This window comes from Bombina bombina, chromosome 7 (assembly GCF_027579735.1).
Source record: "Bombina bombina isolate aBomBom1 chromosome 7, aBomBom1.pri, whole genome shotgun sequence".
NCBI classification, from domain to species: domain Eukaryota; kingdom Metazoa; phylum Chordata; class Amphibia; order Anura; family Bombinatoridae; genus Bombina; species Bombina bombina.
In genome coordinates, this window is record NC_069505.1 from 544,239,359 (window position 1) to 544,266,303 (window position 26,945).

Below are 26,945 nucleotides of genomic sequence, written 5' to 3' on the forward strand. Positions count from 1 at the left end.
GTGTATTATAGTGGCGGCGGGGTCCGGGAGCGGCAGTTTAGGGGGTAATATATTTATTATAGTTGCGGCGGGTCCGGGAGCGGCGGTTTAGGGGTTAATAAGTTTATTATAGTGGCGGCGGGGTCCGGGAGCGTCAGTTTAGGGGGTAATAAGTTTATTTAGTTGCGGCGGGGTCCGTGAGTGGCGGTTTAGGGGTATAACAGTATAGTTTAGTGTGGGTGCTTAGTGACAGGCTAGCAAGAAAGCTGTGAAGAAGCCGATGAGCAGCGAAATCGATGACTGTCAGTTAACAACAGTCCGCTGCTCGCTTCTTGACAGCTTTTTTGATAACTTTGGCGAAAGTATTCAGGTCTGCGGCGGCGATGTTAGGCGAGCTTAGGCGAGCGTATTGGGGCCGGCGAATGCAGGTAAATATGGAGCTTCATAACTAGAGGCCAATATATTTTCTTTATATACAGTTGCATATTATTCTACTCGGGGTCCAACCAGAGAGTTCAAGGTTCACAGAGCTGGCCCTTTAAGAAAAAAATGAAGGGACTAGGATGTCAAACTTTACTACAATGCAATGTTAACACATATGAAAAAAAGGGAAAGAAAATGTGCATGAAGATTTGCAAGAGAGTTAAACAGGTCTCTCCTAGCTTACACTGCTACCCCTCCTCTCTCTCACACCTCTAGAATACACTTGCTGTAAAATTTTAAACAAGTTTTTAGAAGAAAAAAAAAAGGGTGGGGGAATGGGGAGGGGATCAGCGCAAGCTATGCATAGGTAGGTCCTTTAACCTCTAAAAAAGAAGAACAGGAGAGGAAAGAAAGAGGAAAAAAGAGCATAGATGCTATTTTTCTTGGCCAGAAACGATGTATAAAAGTTCTTTCTATCCTTCTCCTCTCTCTCCTCAGCCCCACTTTGAGTACGCAAAATAGGAGAAAAAAAATAAAATATTCTGTGATGGGAGGAGAGGTGATGGGAAGGTATTTCAGATAGTAGCAGGGACGGGAGAAAAAGTCTTATAGTAATACAAGTTCTGTTCCTTAGCTTCTCCTCGCCTTCCCTTGTTTCTAGCTTTTCCTCTCTGATGTATACAGACACCTCTTATGAGCCTACCCCGTATTGGGGTTTTGTCTTGGGTAAGGGTCAGGAGGGTTTTCCTTTTTTCCCCCCTTTCTCCCCTTTTTTCGCCTTCTCTTCCTCCTCCCTTCCTCCTCTCTTTATCGCTGCCTTTTCCTTTTAAATGGTAGGGCACGAATCCTACACAAAGTTCTGCAAAGGTAATATATAAAGTCTGGGTTTATACCAAAACGAAAAAAAAAAAAACAGTACCTTAGAACCCAGCAGTGCTTGAGGGGAGTTCTTAGATGTAGCCGGTCTAGAGGAGTCTTCAGGGGAATGTCCACGAGAGAGGAAGTTGAAAGCAAAACTTACCCACCCTTTGCCTGAGTAACACAGAAGGTTTCATTCGGCTCTCCCCACCCTGTAATGGTACGAGGAGAGGCCGGGTGGTGGCCTTGTAGCACCCAGTTATCTTCCTCCTAAGCACTCCGTGTGGTAACTATACTCCATACACGGGTTCCCTCCAGACGACACCTCCAGCCAGCACACAACGAACCCACCTTCCTGACCTATGGAGCCCTCCTCCCGCGCAGCACCGGTGGGAGAGGGGGGCCAAGGATGCACAGACTTCAGCTGGAAGAGGGGAGATACAGGACGATAATCCCCAGAAAGTGATTCGTCACAAGTGGTAGGTCAGGGTTTGGTCAGTCCTCCAAACACAGCTCCCGTGGGCGGAGAAATTGAGATGCGGTTCCAAGCGCCTTGGAGATCTTTAAAGTTATAACATGATAGCGGTTATGGCCCTTTTTCCAACAGCCTCCACCCTTCTGTAGCCTAATGTTCCCCTCTCACACAGCACCAGTGGGAGAGGGGAGATGAAGGGCTCAATTTCAGCAGTTTTCAGGGAATATCCCTTTGGTGCGGTAAACGGCACCACGGAGGATCCGGTGACAATGCAGAGGTCTATCCACAGCCACCCTAGGCCTCAGGCTTCAGCGCAGTATTTCCCGCCAGCAGCTGATTCGGGAAAACAGAGCGAGCACTGCGTGGCCTGTGTTCCACCCCCGGAAACTCCAGGGAGCATGATTTTATAAAAAGTAAAAAAATAAATGCAAACATGTGAATAATCAATATCCGCGCAGGGATAACATTTGTTCCAATATACAGATTTTCTTTTGTTTTCCAAAGTAACTTCAGATATAGTCAAAAAAGACATTCAGTCAATAGTACAGTATAACAGACAGTTGCAGTGGGGTCCTGACATCGTTAAACTATCTACGTGGAAAAAGGTTAAAGGCCTAAGCTTAATGACTGACAAGACACTGATAAAAACATGACCTGAAGTTACAAAAATGATTTCTCATTTTCTAATAATTATTACTTATGTGCAGAAACTTGCATTTTCTCATGACTCTCGTAGATGGGGTGTATGGAGGGAGGAGAAAAAAAAAAAAAGGAAGGGGGGGGGGGATGAGGGGAGAATGGGGGAGGGACGAGGGTAGAAGCTTTGGGAAAAGGAGTAGAGGAAGAGGTATCCAAGGAGGAAGATTAGGTTTCTGACGGAGTAAATTTCTCTACCCATGGGCGCCATATGTCAAGGTAAGTGTCAGATGAATCTATGGCCACATATGCGTAGGATTCCATCTTGTGTATGAATGAAGCAGTGGCTATGACCTGTCTAATGGATGGGGGGGATTTCTGCTTCCAGGCCTTCGCAATCTCTAGTTTGGTGGACATTAGTAGGTATATCGTTAGGTATTTTTATGGAGTAGTGAGCGGAGGAAACTCCAAATGTAAAATACATGTCTGGGGGCTTAGTGGGCAGGTGATGCCTAGTTGTCCAAGTATGTTGAAGAGTTGGGTCCAGAGGGGAGTAATAAGTGGGCAAAACCACCAGATGTGACTCTGTGTGCCTAGATGACCACAGCCTCTACAGCAGGTAGGTGGATGGGTGGGATATATCTTGTGGAGAGTGGGAGCATGATTTTAAACAACTTTTTGATTTACTTCTATTATCAATTTTTCCTCATTATCTTGTTATCTTTTGTTGAAAAGCAGGGACATATGCTTAGCTGCCGGACCATTTCTGGAGCACTATATTGCAGCAGTTTTGTAGGAATGTTATCCATTTGCAAGAGCACTAGATGGCAGCACTATTTCCTGCCATGTAGTGCTACAGATGCTACCTAGGTATTTCCTCAACAAAGAATATCATGGGAACAAATCAAATTTTATAAAAGAAGTAAATTGGAAATCCCTTTAATATATTGACATTTTTAGAGTGTAATAAGCTTTTAAATATCCTCTTTGAATTAATCTCCTTTACAGGTTACTATTTATTTTTTAAGTTTAGTCAAAGTAAAATACAGCCAATCAGAGGCAGTGATGTCATATGTATGCCTCCTCAGTTGCACCAATGAAGTACTACAGTGTCTCCTCAGTAGCGTCATTGTTCCCATGGAGGTTCTTATGACAGCATGGTGTCAGACAGATGTGGCCAAAAGTATGTGGAAACCCCTACTGATTATTGAGTTCAGGTGTTTCAGCCACACCCATTGCTTACAGGTTCATAAAATCTAGCACGAAGACATGAAATCTCCATACACAAAGATTTGAATTACAATTTGTTGTACTGAAGAGCTCAGAGACTTGGAAGCTTCCAGGAGCAACAGCCCAGCCACAAAGTGGTAGACCACGCAAACTCACAGAGCAGAACTGCTGAGTGCTGAAACGCGTAGTATATAAAAATTACCTATCATCTGTTGCATCACTCACTGCACAGTTCCAAACTGCCTCTGGAAGCAACATTAGTTCAAGAAATGTGTATTGGGAGCTTCATGAAATGGGTTACCATGTCTGAGCATCTGTGCACAAGCCATACATCAACGTGTTCTCTGGGTGATCGGATGTATACTACATGAGCTCCGAAGCATAATCTCGATTTTAGGGGTAAAATTGTTAGGTTACGCTACTGACTAGAAGCCCTGATAAAGACCATAATAAGCTATATCCCTCAGCGATGCTACAGACTTAAAATAATGGCTTTAGCATTACCTATACTTTTGATTCTGGTCTTTTAAGGCGGTCACGAGATTACAGGCAACGGGACAAGAAAATGGCGGTGGTGGACGACTGGAAAAAAAGGGTCTTGTGTATCCTAGAGACTTCCCTTCAGCGTATGGAGCAACAACTGCTAAGTGTTATAGCAGAGATGTCGCAAAGCCGACAACCGACTGCGAGCTCTATGCAGGGACACGGAATAGCAAGCACCGGAAATGATCTGCTAGTTCCGACCATGAACGTCCATAACCCTACAATCAAGAATCCGTCCTACCTCACAGAGGGATGCCTGCAGAAACAGGAGCAAAGATCGCTAGGGATAAGTTCTCAGAATCCTGATCTGCTCTACCCAATGCTTGATCCACTAGGAGACCTACCGCAGGATGCTTTGTACATACTAGAAAGGGATCCATATATGCTTGGAGACGCTTGCAAAGGAAAGATAGGCCGACACCCAGCTACAGGTTGTGATGCGACCATATCATTATTAATTCTGGAGCAGCCCTTAACCGGCCTTGACCGCGAGACAGAGATGAAGTTTGAAAATCCTTGTACTTCAGATCGGATGAACTCTGAATGAGCCTTGCTACTAGAGACAAATTCTAGAACTGGTATTGGATGACGTTTATAATGACCTGCCCTATCCTTAAGTAATGCTCTGAAGATGTGGGACATATGTACTTTTTACTTTCCATTTTGAGACTTTTACTGTCACTCTTGACACCTTGCCAGCAGGACATATGGATCTAAAAATCCAGGTCTATTTATGGGTTGCTAGTTGCAAGCTAAATGCTTATATTGCTGTATTTCCAGTCTCCATGCTGGGTTGAATTGTGCTGTTCTTTGTTTCCCTGCTATTGTGCTATAATGTGTTTAATATGTTAGGTCCTCCTACCTCTCTAATGTTTCAGCATAACCTAAAAACCAATTGAATGATACTTATGGAGACCCTCTCCAGAGTCTACTACTCTTTGCATAAACTTAAGGTAAAGCTATTTTCCCTAACTTCTGCATAAAAGTATATACACTGCGGTCAATTCATTGACTCAGGGTAATAGGGGTGCTGGGGAGAAGTTATTTTTGTGCTTTTTTTGTTTGTTTTTTAATTAGACAGAGGTTGATTATTCCCCCTCCCTCCAAGCCGGGCTAACTAGAATATGACATCTGCTAGATATTATCCGAGATCGATACCCATATTTAACGGCAAGCTAGCTTATAAATAACGTATCTAGTTATAAGATGTAGATACCAACTGTGACCACTAGAGAGGAGTAAAGGATTAGTTATAATTTGCTATATGCTGTGGAGGTCCGTAATTTGCAGCTTGATTTACTCCATTGCCCTGGTCTGTCTCAAGATTCCCAGCCCTCTGATTTTAGCTCTGCTATGCACAAACACATTATATGTCTATACATTTAGGTCTCAGGGAAGTATATGATCAGCATTTCTTAAGTACCCTGAACTAGCAAATGTTCTGATCCTTAAAGCTACTAGCTGTATTTTCTATGTGGACAAATGGTCGCTAATCAAGGATCAGGATAGTACAATATAAGACTGTAATTCATAAAAGAGACACTTTGGTTAATATCTTGGATATCCACTGTTTCAGTGTTATGTTTATAACTGTTATTCTATGCTTAATTGAAAACCTGCAACGCAGCACAGTTAGTGTTTATAGTTCAGAGGGCTAGATATAAATTTAGGGTGAAATAACCTATATAACTACTGCCTACACTAATATTTGGTTTGTAATAGATATCTTATGTATTACCTAGAGTCTATTTGTGATAGATATAGTTTTGTGAAGAGTCTCCCCAACCTAACCGCTGTACAAATACTCGAGTGACCTCTACATGTTATATCTGGGGCAACTATAGTTTAAGGGCACATGCACCTCTTTTGTGGTCTATTGCATTTTATTAGAATAACCTGTCATTTCTGCTCTTCATGGCATGGCGCTGACCTGATTTCATATACCTGTTACTTGTACTCTTGTTAAATTACCTTGATCATGTTCTCCTATTTATGTTTCTATTATTGAGATAATGTGTGGTGGCACATATCATTTATTATGTTTATGCACAGGCTGCTACCAAAGAGACCTTCTACTATACCATTTTTATATGGAACTACTGTATATCTCCTTAAGATTGGCTATAGGGTGAAGTTTCCTTGTTAATACCCTGACTCATGACTAACTTGCTAATTACTTTTGATAATGTTCGGTAACGGTGTATATCATAGCAGCACTTCTTTACCGTGGGTGACTTAGAATGAACATTCTATATTACGCGGCAGACACTAGACTGTACGAAAGTAGCTAATGTGGTGCGTTTGTCTACTTTAATTTGCATCTCCCTTACTTGGTTTCATGCACTATTGGGACTATCGTGATCCATGGTTTGTTGAGTTATACAATTATCATACAGGATGTATATATGCTAGTAGGCATGCAACATTTTCACATTCAATATAAGGAGCCGTCACAACATAGTTTCCCGTTTAATGATGGGAGATGTTTCACTTGGGCTCCTCTTTATATAATCAATAACAAGCTGCTATAGACGCGCTTGGGTACACCTATTTCTGGCAGATTTACATAACTTATATCGCTAAATTAACTTATATTTTATTATTTCAAGTTATGCTAGGATATGGGTTCTTATATATTTGTAGCTAGAGTTCATAGTTTCATTGTTATTTAAGTTCCCCTGTTCTGTATATATATTTGACGTCGGGGTCTCTTATATATAGGGGTAGTAACATTGATTTGAGCAAATATCCCTCAGTTATATTTTCTTTGACTTGAACTAGAAGCAATGTGGCCGTGTTGTCAGCGGCCGGGACGACATGGCCATCAATTCGCATAAATATTGCACTATGTTTACTATACTCTAGGGAGTCAAGATAATTTACCCCCTTAACCCTATATATGTTCGCTCAAACTGTTATATATTGTTGTATGATCAGATAGATGTACCCCGCTACCAATGTGCCGTCCATACATCTCTGTATGCGATCCCATAGTCCTCAGTCATACAAACACTCCATTCTAGCATACGTTTTATTTATATGTTTACTCTGCATCCCTCAATACGCTTTTATAAATAAGAAGATGCTTTACTTAGCAACACCTCCTAATATTTTTCCGCCGACTGTATCTCCCCTCACCCTTTCCCGCTCTACATGTGTGAGTGGGTCATATCCACTACTCCTTACCCGTCTTTGTCCAGTGGTGACAACAACCCCTGAGGGGAGATACTGCATAAGTCCTTTTACCATATGGATCCAATGGTGATATATTCCCTTACCAACCCGGTCTTGAACTTATATTTCTTTATTTTCCATTTCAGCCTCACCCCCTTCGATTTCACTCCTGTTCCCCCCCCCCCCACCCCTGACACCATTGAGCCTACTTCGTAGGCAAAGGAAAATGAATCCCATAGAAACATTTATTTTCTTTTGGCATGACAACCACCCTATCCATTCATCAACATTATTTCCTTTTAGTGATCTCAACAATATTGTGATATTAAATGTACGCAGATGTTTGTTCAATTGTTCTTCTTTAGATAATGAGGATTTGTTGATGAGTGTACCACAATTGTCTCCAGGAGAATGACATGGTATTCATGATGGTTGACACTTATTTCATAATTATTGTTGATATATATATTTAATGTTATATACTATACCAAGCCCAAAAGTGGCTATAGACCCAATTTACTTACCTCTGACGAGTATTTATATTATACCATGGTCCAAGAGTGGCCTACTATTTTCAGAGGAGGTATATATCAATATAAAAATGAGGATATAGTTATTTTTGCCCATTACATTTAGAATCTGTATTTACCTGATTATACACTGTTTACTATTGTGAATGATATCCCAATGTTTGTAATACCTAAGTTTTGGCAATTCTTCATACGCTGTATATATTTATAATATCCTCAATAAAAATTATTTAAAAGAAAAAAAAATGTGTTCTCTGGAGTGATTAATAAAGCTTCACTATCTTGAAGTCTGAGCAATGAATCTGGATGTGGCAGATGCCAGGAAAATGTTACCTACTAGAATGCATAGTGCCTACTGTAAAGTTTGGTGGAGGAGGGATAATGGTCAGGGCTGTTTTCAGGGTTTGAGCTAGGCCCCTTAAAGGGCCACTAAACCCAAAATCTTTCTTTCATGATTCAGATAGAGAATATAAATTTAAACAACATTACAATTTACTTCCATTATTTATTTTGCTTCATTTTTTAAATATCCTTAGTTGAAGAAAAAGCAATGCACATGGTGAACCAATCACACGAGGCTTCTATGTGCAGCAACCAATCAGCAGCTAGTGAGCATATCTAGATATGCTTTTCATCAAAGAATATCAAGAGAATAAAATAAATTAGATAATATAAGTAAATTAGAAAGATGTTTAAAATTGCATTCTCTTTCTAAATCATAAAAGAAAAAAATGTGGGTGGCATGTCCCTTTAATTCCAGTGAAGGTCTTTTTTTTTTTTATTTCTTTTCTATTGAAGAAGACAAAATACAATATAGAGGTATATTATTATATTATCATCATTATAGATTTGATCTAATAAATAATATAATTTTCTTATATAGTTTTACAACCATTTTATTATTATTATTCAATGTACAGCACAGTTAGAATATATAATTTTCACATTTTCCTAATATCCAAGATTTCAGTAGCTATACATATATTCTAAATTCTATATTTACCCCTCTCCTAGCCTACTCCAGAATTGTTATTGTTTAAAAAGATAGATAATCCCTTTATTACCCATTCCCCAGTTTTGCATAACCAACACAGTTATATTAATACACTTTTTACCTCTGTGATTACCTTGTATCTAAGCCTCTGCAGACTGCCCCCTTATTTCAGTTCTTTTGACAGAAATGCATTTTAGCCAACCAGTGCTGACTCATAAATAACTCAATGGGAGTGAGCACAACGTTATCTATATGGCACTCATTAACTAGCGCTGTCTAGCTGTGAAAAACTGTCAAAATACACTGAGATAAGAGGCGGCCTTCAAGGGCTTAGAAATTAGCATATGAGCCTACCTAGGTTTAGTTTTCAACAAAGAATACCAAGGGAACAAAGCAATTGTGATGATAAAAGTAAATTGGAAAGTTGTTTAAAATTCCATACCCTATCTGAATCATGAAAGTTTAATTTTGACTAAACTGTCCCTTTAACATACCATGGGGAGACAAAAAAATACACTCTCTTCTTCCCTCTCCTTCCATCTCTAAGCAGAAGCAAAAAAACATTCCCCTTTTAATCTACATTTATATATAGCGTTGTTTCAAATTTTGAATTAGTTGTTTTTGCATATCTATATCTTGGTTCTTAATCTACCATTTCCATTTTTTTTTTTTAAAAACTCCTCACTATTATATTCCAAAATTGAACCAAATATAAATTTGCTCTATGAGGAATCCTATATTATAAAAGGCCAGGTATGTTTGTCCGATGCAGTCATGCGCAGTAGAGACTGCAGCGCGAGGCAAACATACCTGGCCTTAACCCCTTCGTCAATGCGCAGTAGAGACAGCGTGAGGACGGTGCTGGTCGTTAAGCCCTGGGCCTCTCTCTGCCAAGATCTCGCTTAAAATAGTGAGATTGTGCTATTTCTGCATGCCCCACGAGTGGGTAAGTGCAGAAATAGTCTTGCAGAGGTAGTCTTGCATCGGGCAGCGGTAGTGCCGATCTTTGGTGGTGTGGGAGGGTTAGGAGAACAGTGTGCTAAGTGGTCCCTACACAGTACATTGATCAGGTCACTCACATGCTCAGTGTAAGTTGTGTACATGCTATGCATTGTGGGAGGAGGAAGTTGCTACCTAGATAGAGATAGAGGAATAGAGATAGAGGGATGGGGATAGAGATAGAGGGATAGGGACAAAGGGATAGGGATAGCGATAGAGGGATAGAGATAGAGGGATAGGGACAGAGGGATTGGGATAGCGATAGAGGGATAGAGACAGAGGGATAGGGATTGAGGGATAGCGATAGAGGGATAGAGATAGAGGGATATAGATAGAGGGATAGAGATAGAGGGATAGAGATAGAGGGATAGAGATAGAGGGATAGAGATAGAGGGATAGGGATATAGGGATAGAGGGATAGGGATAGGGATAGAGATAGAGTGATAGAGATATAGGGATAGGGATAGGAGGGCTAGATGGATACAGATAGAGGGATAATGATAGAGATAGAGGGATAGAGATAGAGGAATAGAGATAGAGGGATAGGGACAGAGGGATCGGGACAGAGGGATAGGGATAGCGATAGAGGGATAGGGATAGAGGGATAGCGATAGAGGGATAGCGATAGAGGGATAGCGATAGAGGGATAGCGATAGAGGGATAGCGATAGAGGGATAGCGATAGAGATAGAGGGATAGGGACAGAGGGATCGGGACAGAGGGATAGAGATAGAGGGATAGGGATAGAGGGATAGGGATAGAGGGATACAGATAGAGGGATAATGATAGAGGTATAGGGATAGAAGGATGGGGATAAAGATAGAGGGATAGGGATAGAGGGACAGGGATAGAGAGATAGGGATAAGGATAGGGGGATAGAGGGATATGGATAGATGGATACAGATACAGATAGAGGGATAATGATAGAGGGATGGGGATAAAAATAGAAGGATAGGAATAGTGGGACAGGGATAGAGGGATAGGGATAGAGATAGATGGATAGGGATAAGGATAGAGGGATAGAGGGATAAGGATAGAGGGATGGGGATAGAGATAGAAGAATAGGGATAGAGGGATAGGGATATAGGGATAGGGGGATAGGGATAGAGATAGATGGATAAAGACTTAGGTATGTGTACCGAGCGCTAAAGTTTATAAAAAGGCCTTAAGCTTACTAACAGATTAGCCTCCTAGCAGGCTAAATAGTAGGTAACAGAATAGGGGGCGATAGTAAGCGCTGAATAGCTTAAAAGGCTGGAAACTAAATTCTGGCGAATAATTTATTCCATATACATTCAAATTAAAATCACAGATAAAATGTTAAAACACAATGTTCATATATAAATACAGTAAAATTCTGTTCATGGATCCATGAAATATTCCAGGAGTTTTGTACCTGGCTACTTTAGTTATACAAAACCTTGAATGTAGCTATCTTCACAGTTCTTATGTGTGTTTAGGATAGATTAATAAGTCGGTTACCTGACTTTGGCGTTCTAGATATGGTTCTATTGTCAGTGGATGAAAAAAATGTGTGGACTGTGGTTCAGATCAGACCAATGTGATGTGTAACAATAAACAATAAACAATATATCAACTTTCAAATAAACATTAAAATCTCAGCACATGATGGTGTAAAAACATTCGTTCAAACTTCAATACAAAATTCAAAAAATAATGCAATAATCAAAGGCGTGTGAGATCCGTTACCGGACCAAGTGGAGGAGGGGCTGTGAAAGAACGTGACGTTGATGCAAAAAGTAGGTGTTTAACCCCAGAGAAATGTGAATCCACACTAGCGCTAGTGAAAAAAATTTCAAAAAGAAAAAAATATATAAAAAATATATATAAAAATAAAGAAATATAGAAAAATATATATATAGTTCAATGTAGATCAATCTTGAACAGATGAAAAAATGTGAGACAGATGAAAATAATGTGTATCTTCAAAAATAAATGAATAATCCCCTTGAAAAATAAAAATTATCCGCAATCCAAAAGTGTAAAATTACGTAAAACAAATATAAATTTTGATGGGCAAAAGTCTTAGTTGGCAGAGATTCTATATAGGTGCTCCTAATCACAGAGCCGCTTCAGCACCCTAGGTGCCAGATCCGGAGGTCGTAGTTACCAACTGGTAAGTGATATTGTTAGTGTCTATGATGGAAGTCCATATAGTATATATAGAAATGTTGTTTATAAAGTCAATATCACAAAAATGTAAAAATATAAAAAGATGAAAAGCCTGAAAGAGAAAAAAAAGAAACAATAGTGCAACACTGTATATAAGGGACAATAGTGGTATAAGAATCAAGCTCACCAGTATGTCTGTCAACGCGTTTCGGCCACGATTTGGCCTTTCTCAAGACTAATAGTCTTGAGAAAGGCCAAATCGTGGCCGAAACGCGTTGACAGACATACTGGTGAGCTTGATTCTTATACCACTATTGTCCCTTATATACAGTGTTGCACTATTGTTTCTTTTTTTTCTCTTTCAGGCTTTTCATCTTTTTATATTTTTACATTTTTGTGATATTGACTTTATAAACAACATTTCTATATATACTATATGGACTTCCATCATAGACACTAACAATATCACTTACCAGTTGGTAACTACGACCTCCGGATCTGGCACCTAGGGTGCTGAAGCGGCTCTGTGATTAGGAGCACCTATATAGAATCTCTGCCAACTAAGACTTTTGCCCATCAAAATTTATATTTGTTTTACGTAATTTTACACTTTTGGATTGCGGATAATTTTTATTTTTCAAGGGGATTATTCATTTATTTTTGAAGATACACATTATTTTCATCTGTCTCACATTTTTTCATCTGTTCAAGATTGATCTACATTGAACTATATATATATTTTTCTATATTTCTTTATTTTTATATATATTTTTTATATATTTTTTTCTTTTTGAAATTTTTTTCACTAGCGCTAGTGTGGATTCACATTTCTCTGGGGTTAAACACCTACTTTTTGCATCAACGTCACGTTCTTTCACAGCCCCTCCTCCACTTGGTCCGGTAACGGATCTCACACGCCTTTGATTATTGCATTATTTTTTGAATTTTGTATTGAAGTTTGAACGAATGTTTTTACACCATCATGTGCTGAGATTTTAATGTTTATTTGAAAGTTGATATATTGTTTATTGTTTATTGTTACACATCACATTGGTCTGATCTGAACCACAGTCCACACATTTTTTTCATCCACTGACAATAGAACCATATCTAGAACGCCAAAGTCAGGTAACCGACTTATTAATCTATCCTAAACACACATAAGAACTGTGAAGATAGCTACATTCAAGGTTTTGTATAACTAAAGTAGCCAGGTACAAAACTCCTGGAATATTTCATGGATCCATGAACAGAATTTTACTGTATTTATATATGAACATTGTGTTTTAACATTTTATCTGTGATTTTAATTTGAATGTATATGGAATAAATTATTCGCCAGAATTTAGTTTCCAGCCTTTTAAGCTATTCAGCGCTTACTATCGCCCCCTATTCTATAGATGGATAAAGATACAGGGGGTGGGAGCAGGTGGGAAATTTCTTTCCTTACACATTTTGGCCCGTGTACATGGGCTTTAACACTAGATATTTATAAATAGCATGTTTTAATTCTTGAAATAAGGGTGCGTAAGGGTCCTTCCAACATTTTAAAATTAGATTCCTACCTATCAAGATAATGGTATAAATAAAATGTGGTATGATTTCCATTAGTAACAAAAAGAAGATGTGTTCTGATTGAAACTGTATATGAGTGTTACAGATTTTGTTGACCCAAAAATGTATAATTTTCCAGAATCTTTGTATTTGTGGACATAGCAAAAAAAAGTGCAATATTTGCTTTGTTCATTCTACGCTTCATACAATAATTCCCTGTGGTGACGTCCCCGGCATTCCCACGAAGCCTAGGCCACCAACCATGTAGTGCAGGGGATCACCAAATACAGAGTATGATCAGCGATCTCCCTGCATGACAAAAAGTGCTCATGCATAGCTCGTCATGAACATTGAAGCGGTTAAAAGGGACATGAAACCCATATAGTTTATTTCATGATTTAGAAAGAGCATGCAATTTTAAACAACTTTTCAATTTACTTTAATTATCTAATTTGCTTCATTCTCTTGATATCCTCTGTTGAAAAGCATATCTAAATAGGCTCAGTAGCTGCTGATTGGTGGCTGCACATAGATGCCTCGTGTGATTGGCTCACCCATGTGCATTGCTTTTTCTTCAACAAAGAATATATAAAGTATGAAGCAAACTAGATAATAGAAGTAAATTGGTATGTTGTTTAAAATTGTATTCTCTATCTGAATCATGAAAGAAAAACAAGTTAACACTTCACTTCTATGCCCCTTTAAGACATGCAAGGGAACATGGATCACTAATAGAGCAGTTTCTTTCATTTTGCGTTGCTCTCATTGAAAATATTACCAACTAAAATGGAATGATTTCCCCTTCCTGATCTGGGATTTCACTGAATATATCTTTATCTTCTGTTAGTGAAACCATTCTCTTCTTTCATTTACAACCTTTTAAAAGCTATAATTATGATCTAACCAAATGCAGAAGTAAAAAACTGTAGTAATTTCCCTGAAACCTGCTCATATCACCTAAATCTTCCCTCTGACTAAATAGACCTTGCCCCTGAATTATGCAGACCTGCCCCTGAATTATGCAGACCTGCCCCTGAATTACAAAGACCTGCCGCTGAATTACAAAGACCTGCCGCTGAATTACAAAGACCTGCCCCTGAATAACAAAGACCTGCCCCTGAATAACAAAGACCTACCCCTGAATTACAAAGACCTGCCCCTGAATAACAAAGACCTGCCCCTGAATTACAAAGACCTGCCCCTGAATAACAAAGACCTGCCCCTGAATTACAAAGACCTGCCCCTGAATAACAAAGACCTGCCCCTGAATAACAAAGACCTGCCCCTGAATAACAAAGACCTGCCCCTGAATAACAAAGACCTGCCCCTGAATTACAAAGACCTGCCCCTGAATTACAAAGACCTGCCTCTGAATTATGCAGACCTGTCCCATAATTATGCAGACATGCCCCTGACTCACATAGAAGCCCCACCTCCTTACACTCAGTCCTGGGTTTTATTTTTAAAATGTTGAAAGACATGCAATGTTATGGGCATAATTTTCTAATACCCACCCCAAACGCAAGTAGCTTCTTCAACATCCCTCACCTGCACCATAATCTGAAAGGATTTTCATCTTCTGAGCATTCGTTATACCACTTTCATCCTCTCCTGTCTCACTACTCAGTAATGTGTCTACATTTAATCACGGAACGCTGCAAATTCCAATAAAAAAATGTAGTGATTTTGTCTGGGGTAAATAAAAAAAACTCAAAGTAATTTTTTTTAATTTACACAGTTTTGTAATCATATTAAAAGGACAGTCTAGTCAAAATTAAACTTTCATGATTCCAATAGGGCAGGGAATTTTAAACAACTTTCCAAATTACGTTTATAATCAAATTTGCTTTGTTCTCTTGGTATTCTTAGTTGAAAGCTAAACCTTGAAGGCCGACCTCTTATCTAGGTGCATTCTGGCAGTTCTTACAGTTAGACAGCGCTAGTTCAAGTGTGTGCTATATAGATAAAAACTGTGCTCAATTCCATGGAGTTATGTATGAGTCAGCACTGATTGGCTAAAATGCAAGTCTGTCAAAAGAACTGAGATAAGGAGGCAGTCTGCAGAGGCTTAGATACAAGGTAATCACAGAGGTAAAAAGTATATTAATATAACTGTGTTGGTTATGCAAAACTGGGCAATAGGTAATAAAGGGATTATCTACCTTTTAACAACAACAGCAGTTCTGGTGTAAACTGTCCCTTTAAGTTGTGTTAAAGGGAAATTATAGTACAAAGCATACTAGGACTGTATAGCAACTTTCTAATATACATGAATTAAAAATGCTTGGTCTTACCCTCTTTAATACATGATCAGCACCTTTTACTTGCCCCTGGTACCACTCTTAGAGCAGATGAAACCACTAATTGCTGCACATGCACTGTGCACATGCGTGCCAGTCGCCCAGGCACACACATAGTGCATAAGTACCAATCAGTAGCTTTTTATGCACCAAGATCAACATTTGAGGTGCAGAAGGTAACAGTTTAAGAAATAAAAACAAGTAACAACAAATATTTTGTTCCAGACAGAAAGCTGATTAAAATAATAAGCTTGGACTATACAGCACTGACAAACTGTACGTTACAATATCCATTTACCATAAGATAAATACTTCTAAACAGATCTGGTGATCCAATGACAAAAGGCATATCTGCGTAGCCACCAATCACCAGCTAGCTCCCAGCAGTGCATTCATGCACTTAAACTTAACCAGGTATGCTTTTCAACAAAGGATACAAAGATAATTAAAGGGATAGTAAACCCAAATTTTAAGCAACTTTCTAATTTACTCCTATTATCAATTTTTCTTCCTACTATTGGTATCTTTATTTGAAAAGTAGGAATGTTAAGCTTAGGAACCGACCCATCTTTGGTTCAGCACCTGGGTAGCTCTTGCTGATTGGTGGGTAAATGTAGCCACCAATCACCAAGCGCTACCCAGGGTGCTTCCTGCTTTTTCAAATAATGATACCAAGAGAACGAAGAAAATTTGATAATAAAAGTCAATTAGAAAGTTGCTTAAAATTGCATGCTCTATCTGATTCATGAAAGAAAAAAAATTGGGTTCAGTGTCCCATTAACCCCTTAACGACCAAGGACGTACGCCACACGTCCTCAAAAAAAAGACAGTTAATGACCGAGGACGTGTGGCGTACGTCCTTGGTCTGGAAAGCAGCTGGAAGCGATCCTGCTCGCTTCCAGCTGCTTTCCGGTTATTGCAGTGATGCCTCGATATGGAGGCATCCTGCAATAACCCCCCTTGGCCATCCGATGCAGAGAGAGCCACTCTGTGGCCCTCTCTGCACCGGACATCGGTGGCCGGTATCGTTGGTGGGTGGGAGCTTACGTGGGAGGCGGGTGGGCGGCCATCGGTGCTCAGTGTGCAGTGGAGGGGGGCGGGAGCTACGGGGCGCGCACGGGAGCGCGCGCGTGCACGGGGGGTGGTGGGCGGGTGCGTGCACGGGGCGGGAGCGGGTGGGAACCGCTACACTACAGAAAAAAAAAGGTTAAAAATTAAAAACACAATGAATGTAAAATATCATCTAAGGGACCTGGAAGGGGTTGGGGGTTGGTCTCGGTGGGGGGGGGGGAAGCTACACTACAGAAAAGGGAATTTTTTTTAAAAAAAAGGCACATTTTGTTACAAAACTGGGTACTGGCAGACAGCTGCCAGTACCCAAGATGGCGCCCATTATTGCAGAGGGGAAGGGTTAGAGAGCAGTTTGGTGGGGGATCAGTGAGGTTGGGGTCTAAGGGGGGATCCTACACATCAGCATATGTAAATATGCTTTTTTTTTTTTTTTTTAAAGGGCCAAATACCTTTTATTTTAGTACTGGCAGAGTTTCTGCCAGTACTTAAGATGGCGGGGACAATTGTGGGGTGGGGGAGGGAAGAGAGCTGTTTGGGAGGGATCAGGGGGTCTGATGTTTCAGGTGGGAGGCTGAGCTCTACACTAAAGCTAAAATTAACCCTGCAAGCTCCCTACAAGCTACATAATTAACCCCTTCACTGCTAGCCATAATACACGTGTGATGCGAAGCGGCATTTAGAGGCCTTCTAATTACCAAAAAGCAATGCCAAAGCCATATATGTCTGCTATTTCTGAACAAAGGGGATCCCAGAGAAGCATTTACAACCATTTGTGCCATAATTGCAGAAGCTGTTTGTAAATAATTTCAGTGAGAAACCTAAAATTGAGAAAAAATTAACGTTTTTTTTAATTTGATCGCATTTGGCGGTGAAATGGTGGCATGAAATATACCAAAATTGGCCTAGATCAATACTTGGGGTTGTCTACTACACTACACTAAAGCTAAAACTACCCCAAAAAGCTCCCTACATGCTCCCTAATTAACCCCTTCACTGCTGGGCATAATACACGTGTGGTGCGCAGTGGCATTTAGCGGCCTTCTAATTACCAAAAAGCAACACCAAAGTCATATATGTCTGCTATTTCTGAACAAAGGGGATCCCAGAGAAGAATTTACAACCATTTATGCCATAATTGCACAAGCTGTTTGTAAATAATTTAAGTTAGAAACCAAAAGTTTGTGAAAAAATTTGTGAAAAGTGAACGATTTTTTTGTATTTGATTGCATTTGACGGTGAAATGGTGGCATGAAATATACCAAAATGGGCCTAGATGAATACTTTGGGATGTCTACTAAAAAAAAATATATACATGTCAATGGATATTCAGAGATTCCTGAAAGATATCAGTGCTCTAATGTAACTATCGCTAATTTTGAAAAGAAATGGTTTGGAAATAGCAAAGTGCTACTTGTATTTATGGCCCTATAGTTTACAAAAAAAGCAAAGAACTTGTAAACATTGGGTATTTATAAACTCAGGACAAAATTTAGAAACTGTTTAGCATGGGTGTTTTTTGGTGGTTGTAGATGTGTAACAGATTTTGGGGGTCAAAGTTAGAAAAAGTGTGTTTTTTTCTATTTTTTCCTCATATTTTATAAAAAAAATTTATAGTAAATTATAAGATATGATTAAAATAATGGTATCTTTAGAAAGTCCATTTAATGGTGAGAAAAACGATATATAATATGTGTGGGTACAGTAAATGAGTAAGAGGAAAATTACAGCTGAACACAAACACCGCAAAAATGTAAAAATAGCCTTGGTCCCAAACGGACAGAAAATGGAAAAGTGCTGTGGTCATTAAGGGGTTAAAGGGACATGAAACACCACAGCATTTTCTTTTCATGATTCAGACACAGCATTTTAAACAACTTTTCAATTTGCTTTGCTTATTAATTCTGCTTCATTCTCTTGGTATCCTTGGTTGAAGGAGAAGCAATGGACTACTGAGAGCTAGCTGAACAAATTGGTAAGCCAATGACAAGAGGCATATATATGCAGCTACCAATCGGCAGCTAGCTGAGCCTACCTATGTATGCTTTTTAACAAAGGATACCAAAAGAACTTAGCAATTTAGACAATAGAAGTAAACAGGAAAGTTGATTAAAATCAGAATCATGAAGGGAAAATGTGGGGTTTGAAGGAATAGTCTAGACATAAACTTACATGATTTAGATAGAGAAGCAATTTTAAGCAACTTTCTAATTTACTCCTATTATCATTTTTTCTTTGTTCTCTTGGTATCTTTATTTGAATGTAAGCTTAGAAGCCGGCCCATTTTTGGTTCAGCACCTGGGTAGCACTTGCTGATTGGTGGCTACATTTAGACACCATTTAGAAAGTGCTAGCCAGGTGCTGAACAAAAAGTGGGCTGGCTCCAATGCTTACATTCTTGCTTTTTCAAATAAAGATACCAAGAGAACGAAGAGAAAATGATAATAGGAGTAAATTAGAAAGTTGCTTAAAATAATACCTTTTGGATGGAACAAAGAACACATTAAAGTGAAGGTCAATTTTGACGAATTAGTGCCCGGTTTTTAATAATTCTATTAAAAACAAAGGGCTCTTTAATTAATCAAAATTGACATTTCAAGCGTTTTCTTCAAAAACTTACCTTTTAATCCTGAAAGCTGCTTCAACGATTCCCCCGGCTGTCGGAAGCCTCTGCTTACGTCAAAAATGACGAATCCGGCTTCTTCCAATCACGGCGTTCCCCCCGGGGGATCATGGCCTGAGGGAACCCCGTGATTGGATAAAGCCGGATTTGTCATTTTGGACCCGCAAAGAGGACTTGCGACGGGCGGAGGAAGCGCTGCAGCGGCTCTCAGGATTAAAATGTAAGTTTTTAAAAGAAAATGCTTGAAATGTCTATATTGATTAATTAAAGTGCCCTTGTTTTTAATAGGATTATTAAAAACCGGGCACTAATTCATCAAAATTGACCTTCACATTAAGTACAACGCCCCTTTAGTAGCACTAGAACCAGTGTTTGCAATTGAATTAATAAAGTAATTTGATGACAAAAATAGCACCTAATAGGATAACAATTAGCGTCTAGCAAAATCTCAATCAATCAGGTTTATCACCTCTGAACGGTTCCTGAGGTTTATATAATTGCCTTTTACAAAAGAAAATATTTACCCAAATGTGTCAGGATTTCCAAAGTCCTTATCATCTGGTGATTCTCCATCATTTCTGTGAACCTAAAATAATGAAAGTGACAACATAAAAAACTTTATTGACAAACAATATTACTGCTGAGAACATACAGAGAAACGCCAACAGAAGTCATAAAGCACAGAGGTCCAGATCAAATAGCAGTTGAAAAATTCATAGGAAACTTAGTGGCTGGCCAGGATACTGATGAGCCATCCATATAATTTATTTTAGAAGCAAAAGTAACATTTTAGGAGCCTTTGCTTTCTGGTTAATGGAAGTTGTGTAGTTGTAGGATAAAGAATGGACAGCAAATATATCATTCTGTTTCCATATGATATAAACTCTAATACAAGGCTTGACAAAGTCCAGAAGTCAGAAAACCATGGCTCCTAGAATTCTACCTCTGGCAACTATTTTGGGATTATTTTACAGGGAATTATAAAATTATATGAAGTTTAGGAGACAGTCAGAAAGTTGCCAGGCAAAGGTTTTGTATACTGACTTAGGTAGGAAAAGTATTCCATGTTAAATGTTTGTTTTTCATATGCTTATAACTTTGGAAGGGCTGAATGAATTTGGCTGAAAAGTGAAACAAATGCAGAATAGAAAGTGAGAAATTATAAGAATGAGAGACAGAGAGAAAAAGAGAAAGAATGATGGTAACAAAAAAAAATGGAGAGCTTGTTTGTTAACACATTTCACCTATGTCTATGATGGACCAAGGTTTTTTTTTCTGTATCTGATATCTTTATAAAATAATAAAAAAAAAATGCATAAGTGATTGCTAAGTGTTCAAATATCTTCTAGCTCCGCAATAGTCTCCTGTATTTCAAACAAATTTGTCAAGCCCTGCTCTGATCAGCCTTCTACTTCTTGCTCACAGACTTTTAGCCAATATCTTAAAGGGACAGTCTAGTCCAAAATAAACTTTCATGATTCAGATAGGGCATGTCATTTTAAACAACTTTCCAATTTACTTTTATCACCAATTTTGCTTTGTTCTCTTGGCATTCTTAGTTAAAAGCTAAACCTTGGTAGGCTTATATGCTAATTTATTAGACTTTGAAGGCCGCCTCTTATCTGAATGCAATGTTGACTGTTTTCACCACTAGAGGGCATTAGTTCATGTGTGTCATATAGATAACATGGTGCTCACGCATGTGGAGTTACCTAGGAGCCAGCACTGATTGGCTAAAATGCAAGTCTGTCAAAAGAACTGAAATAAGGGGGCAGTTTGCATAGGCTTAGATACAAGGTAATCACAGAGGTAATAAGTGTATTTATATAACTGTGTTGGTTATGCAAAACTGGGGAATGGGTAATAAAGGGATTATCTATCTTTTTAAACAATAAAAATTCTGGTGTAGACTGTCCCTTTAAGACAGGATGCACAAGGACCTGCATAAGCCCATTACTGATGCACCCCTTCAATTATTTGAAAATATTTATAGAACAAAGACAACTAAACTAAGTAGCCTACAAAAGACTGACCACCCTGAAACCAAAGCAGAACTATCAAGAAGGTTCAAACTGTAAAGATGGGATTGCAGTATTACCACAAATCAAATAGATATTTGATCAAATTTAAAGGGATATTTGTAGTATATAAATAATCAAATTATTTTATGATTGATTAGGAGCATACAGTTTGATAGATGGGTTTGATATCATAGCCAGGATTACATAGTGCTAAATTAATGTTCATTAACAGATAACTCTTAGATGCGATGGGTGCTATTCTACCGGAAGAGCAAATTATCACACAGTCACACTTGTCTATTGAGCAATTTGCTTCAACTCAGTACACAGCAAACCTCCCAACATTCAATTATATTGGGTCTGGGAACTCTGGGGTTGGAGTCTTGGAGTGAAAATGGAACAGTGTGGTGATGTGGCTGAGCAGTCCAGGGTTGACCAGGTGTGACCATTGGAAGAGTATAAACAGGTAAAGGATAATGGCCAGTCATTCTGGGGTGTGGTCAAGCATTTATAGATGGTCCCCAGTTTTACTTAGTGAAACTAAGACCTGTAAAAAGAAGGAAAACCAGTAAAAGAGAGTGGGTCAGAACCTTAACTTTGGGACTATCTGCAAAATGGGGGACAGTTGAGAGCCCTGGTGCAGTATGATGGGCAGGGACACAGGAAAAAGACTGTGTGCAGATTATTTCATATGTCGTAGGCTAGAGTTTGGGCTGGTAAGTACTATGGTTATCCCTTCATTTGCAATTTGTTGCAGGCATCTCAGGTACCTAAGAAGTGAACAGGAGTTTGTACAGGCAGCATAAAAGTCTGTGATATTATAGCAGCTACATAATGTCACAGCACTGTGGTCTGAGCAATATCATTAATTGGGTGAGATTCCATTGGGGAACATGTTAAACATACAGAAAACAGCATAACATCTTCATGTAAGACACAAACACATACAGCAGTCCCAGAAAAAAATGGAATACACATAATCAATATCAATTTTTAATAGACGTTTTCCAATGATAATGTATAAGCAAAAATGTTTTTAGCAAAAGTTATAGATGGTTTCATTGAGATCTTCAACTGTACACATGGAGTTTAAGCATATCTTGGTATGCTCTATGCCCCTGTATTTTGAATAGTGTTTCTGCTAAGGGAGCTGGCTGTGTCTTGTACCGTGTAAACTGGCTCATCACCAGCACAATACAAGGAACAGTTAGCTGTAGGAAGAGGCACACTTATTAAATTGCTGCTTCATTGGCATATATAGATATGCTTCAAGTCTACTTGCACAGTAAAAGCGCTCAGTGATAGCTTTTACTATAAGCAGATATGCTAATAAATGTATATTGCAAAAATGGTTGTGTTCAAAATGTAAAGGGCCATAAAACACTAAATAAATGCTAGATAGAATGAAGCATTCAAACAAAAGATTAGTCTGAGAATAACATGTAGATGTATTTTTTAAAGTTTCATTAGTTGTTTAAATATTGACAAAATAAGTATAAAGTTTTAATGTCTATAAAACAATGGGAGCTGCCATGTTGTAACTTAGGTTACCTTCTCTGCTGTGGCCAATTAGGGACAGTTATAAATAAGTCACTAGAGTGTGCAGCCAATCGCTGTGTGGAATATTACAGTGTTCTACACTTCCATTTCTAACTGAAAAGCTCACAATTTCAGAATGTCCCTTTATATTTATTAATGCTCATTTTAGATATGTCTGGGATATCCCTTTAACCTCATTCTACCAAACTCATAGAGACAGCAGCAATAAAACCAGATAATCATTTGCCCAGACTTCTGTATTATTTATCTCGCAAGACTGAAATAAATCTCATGATTAGCACAAATACCTGATCATAAGCACCTGCATGCAGCCATATACGGGGGATGACGCGTCAATGCCTCTATCAAGCTTCTTCAGCTGTCAAAAACATAGGACTACAATACCCACAATGCCCCGGTGACTTGGGAACAAATAATTAAGGAGCACAAAAGTGGGCGTGTCTATATGACAGCGACGCGCAAATAGTGTCTAATGCTGATGGCACCATGACAGTATTGTCAATGGAGTTTCCCACAAAAACTATGGCGAATACATCTTTATTTGCCACATCGTCTACTGCTTATTACGTCATGCCTGTATTTTGGCAAATGCCGAATCTAAAGGTTCCGGGGTGGAAAGATAGTTCCGGCAGCGGGGTTTGATGTGTTTACCGTAACCGTGAGATGCGGGGTGGCCGCCGAATGAGTAAGGTGACTACTTTATGAGCCATTCACATGTATTAAAGTCATACTATATAATATATATACGTATTTATCTAATAGGGTATGTTAACACATTAACTGTAGTGAATAGTTCATGTCATGTCAATATTAAATTATTATCTCTAGATGTACACATAGGTGATTTTTTTTTATCTGTAGGGGTTTTATATATCATGTTTTCACCACAATATACATTCAGGAATATATTACATATTTTTTATATATCTTAAAGGGACATAAAAAAAACACATTTTTAATATCATTATATAGAAAAAGCATGTATTTGTACTCAACTTTTCAAATTAATTCTGTTATCTAATCTGCTTCATTCTCTTGATATCCTTTGTTGAAAAGATATCTAAATAGGCTTAGTAGCTGCTTCATGGTGGCTATTCATAGATACCCCATGTGCTTTGCTATTTCTTCAACTAAGGATATCTGAAGAATAAAGCAAAATAAATAATTGAATTCAATTGGAATGTTGTTGTTGTTGTTTTAATATTTTATTTTCTATCTGAATCATGTATGAAAAATATTGGGTTTCATGTCCCTTTAAGTATGGTTAATATTGCCTATATTAAGGGTCAAATTACAAGTTGAGCGCTAAATATTGCTTACACTAAAGCGATATTTGTGCTCCACTGAGTTATACCAGTGCTCTGGTATTCCAAGTGAGGTGCCAAGCGGTGCAATCGCTGTCATATTTCCACTCCTCCTGAATCATGTGACAACCATCAGCCAATCACAAATGCGTGTATATATATATATATATATATATATTCTTGCATATGCTCAGTAGGTGTAAAGTGTAAATATAAAAAGACTGTGTACATTTTGTTAATTGAAGTAAATTGCATGCTCTATCTGAATCATGAATGTTTAATTTTGACTCGAGTGTCCCTTTAAGGACCAGAATTAATTTGTGACGTATTTGGCTGATTTTGATAAACAAGCTGATGATGGAGAAGAACCAGACCTGCAAGGCTGATTTGCTGACAGGAGAGGTGAGGACTATTAGGCAATTTCACTTACTGTTGTGTTTTATCTGGTGGTCTCAACTATACCAAGATCTCACTGCCCATGAATATCCACTGTCATAATTGTAGACAAGCCTGCTACATTGTGCTAGTTAGGTCTAGGATTAGATTTTTTTGCCCTTCAATTTAAAAGGGCTGCAGAAGATTGCAAAATCTGTTATACAAGGGGTTAATTAAAGGGATACTAAACCCATTTTTTCCCCCATGATTCAGATAGACCAGCAACTTTCTAATTTACTCAGATTATCATATTTTCTTCGTTCTCTTGCTATCTTTATTTTAAAAGCAGGAATGTAAAGCTTAGGAGCTGGCCGCCCATTTTTAGTTCAGAACCTAGGTTATGCTTGCTTATTGGTGGCTAAATCTAGCCACCAATAAGCAAGTGCTATACAGGGTGCTGAATCTAAAATGGGACGGCTTGTACGTTTACATTCCTGCTTTTTAAATAGATATCAAAGAACAAAGCAAATTTGATGATAAACATAAATTGGAAAGTTGTTTAAAATTGCATGCCCTATCTGAATCATGAATGTTTAATTTTGACTAGACTGTCCCTTTAAACTTGTTTGGTTACTTTGATGCTATATGTTTATATATGTTTGTTTTAATTGTAAGGTATTAATGGACTTTGATGAAGTGGCTGTTTACTTTTCCGAGGAGGAGTGGCACTTTTTAAATGAAGAGCAAAAACGGCTTTATAAGGATGTGATGATAGACAATTATCTGACTCTCAGATCTCTAGGTAAGAATTAGTTGCTGATCATAATACTATATAGAAAAGTAAGCTATATGTTTTTATAGGACCTGGTCACCAAAGATCTAGTTCGGTTGGGGAAGAAAATTGACAATGCCATAATTAAATTGACCAAAATATATTTTAAGAACAATTTATCAAACCTTCTACCAGTTCTCAAGCCAAGTGTGAAAGTAAGTCGCTGGATCTTAGGCGATATGAATAATATGGAACATTGTCTGCTTATTGAATTATAAAAAATGTGTAGGAACTTCACACTTAAAGGGCAACTAAACCCAAAATCTTTCTTTCATGATTCAGATAGAGAATACAAATTTAAACAACATTACAATTTACTTCTATTATTTATTTTGCTTCATTTTTTAGATATCCTTAGTTGAAGAAAAAGCAATGCACATGGTGAGCCAATCACACAAGGCTTCTATGTGCAGCAACCAATCAGCAGCTACTGTGCATATCTAGATATGCTTTTCAGCAAAGAATATCAAGAGAATAAAACAAATTAGATAATATAAGTAAATTAGAAAGATGTTTAAAATTGCATTCTCTTTCTAAATCATGAAAGAAAAAATGTGAGTTTCATGGCCCTTTAACTTGACATGAATATTATTAATTTATCTTCTATATTGGCATAATTTATTATACATTCTAAGTTAATTGACTAAAATCTCTGTTGCTATTTTGTATTTCTCTTTTAACCCCTTAAAGGGACAGTATACACCCATTTCCATATAACTGCATGTAATAGACACTAGTATAAAGAAAAATTTGCACAGATACTGATCTAAAATTTCTGTATAAAACCTTCTAAAATTTTACTTAGACTCTCCCCGTTAAGCATTGTTGATGAGGTTAGGCTGAGACAGCCTATGAAAGGAGCTGGGAAAACAAAAACAACAGGCACGTAACTCCCTGGAAGCCTTAACAAACACATACATTTAAGCAGCATCTCAGATAGTTAAAGGGACAGTATACTATGAGATTTGTTTTTTTTTAACTTTATTTGTGTATTTGAAATAGTTGATTTTAAAGCCACAACCTAATCAAATGCATTGAACTTGTAGGTATAATTAGATCTTATTACTTTATCACATTGTGTACATATACCTGCTTATTTACTTTATATTTGTTCTTAAAACAATCATCAATACTTGGATAGAACAATGGAAAATCATAATTGTATTACCTTTATCTCTTTAGACCCCACTGGGAGTGTAATTTATTCTACTGTTAACACAGCTTGGCATTGATGCTAAAATATATAATGGGACAGTCAAGTCCAAAGAAAACCTTCTTGTTTCAAATAGGGCATGTTATTTCAAACAAATTCTAACACCAATTTTGCTTTATTCA

The 26,945-nt window shown here is 38.1% G+C and overlaps 1 long non-coding RNA gene across 1 annotated transcript; it reads left to right on the forward strand.

Annotated features, from left to right (window-relative positions):
* Positions 1-23,562: 23,562 nt before the first annotated feature.
* Positions 23,563-25,581, forward strand: LOC128666995 (uncharacterized). The gene is made up of 3 exons (XR_008403284.1): positions 23,563-23,789; positions 24,709-24,805; positions 25,454-25,581. It is a non-coding gene; the product is annotated as an uncharacterized LOC128666995 (long non-coding RNA).
* Positions 25,582-26,945: the final 1,364 nt, after the last annotated feature.